Source organism: Gossypium hirsutum, chromosome A11, assembly GCF_007990345.1.
Source record: "Gossypium hirsutum isolate 1008001.06 chromosome A11, Gossypium_hirsutum_v2.1, whole genome shotgun sequence".
NCBI classification, from domain to species: Eukaryota; Viridiplantae; Streptophyta; class Magnoliopsida; order Malvales; family Malvaceae; genus Gossypium; species Gossypium hirsutum.
In genome coordinates, this window is record NC_053434.1 from 38,575,927 (window position 1) to 38,576,541 (window position 615).

Sequence of the window (615 nt, forward strand, 5' to 3'; positions counted from 1 at the left end):
TTCAGTTTGATGGTTTGTAGGATGAGGATCCCAACACTCACTTGGCGAATTTTCTAGAGGTTTACGACACTTTCAAAATTAATGGCATTTCTGATGATGCCATTTACCTTCGGTTATTCCCTTTTTCACTGAGAAACAAAGCTAAACAGTGGTTGAACTCGTTACCACGAGGGTCTATCACTACTTGGGAACAAATGACCAAAAAATTTTTACTAAAATATTTTTCACCGGCTAAAACGGCTAAGTTACGTAATGATATCTCTTCTTTTGTGCAGATGGACTTAGAAACACTTTACGATGCATGTGAGAGATACAAGGATCTTTTGAGAAGATATCCCCACCATGGGTTACCACTTTGGCTCCAAGTACAAACATTTCACAATGGTCTGAATCCTTTGACTTGGCAAATGGTTGACCCAGCTGCTGGCGGAACCATCAACAATAAAACACTGGAAGATGCCTATGAGTTTATAGAGGAGATGCCACTGAATAATTATCAGTGGCAAGTCATGAGGACAAAGCCAACGAAAACAGCCGACGTTTATAATATCGATTCGGTTACCATGCTCCCTAATCAGGTAGAACTCTTAAATAAAAAGATTGATGGTTTTCTTA

At 39.2% G+C, this 615-nt stretch overlaps 1 non-coding gene across 1 annotated transcript; it reads right to left on the minus strand.

Annotated features, from left to right (window-relative positions):
* Window positions 1-242: 242 nt before the first annotated feature.
* LOC121210188 (small nucleolar RNA R71) lies at window positions 243-349 on the minus strand. The gene has a single exon (XR_005905315.1). It is a non-coding gene; the product is annotated as a small nucleolar RNA R71 (small nucleolar RNA).
* Window positions 350-615: the final 266 nt, after the last annotated feature.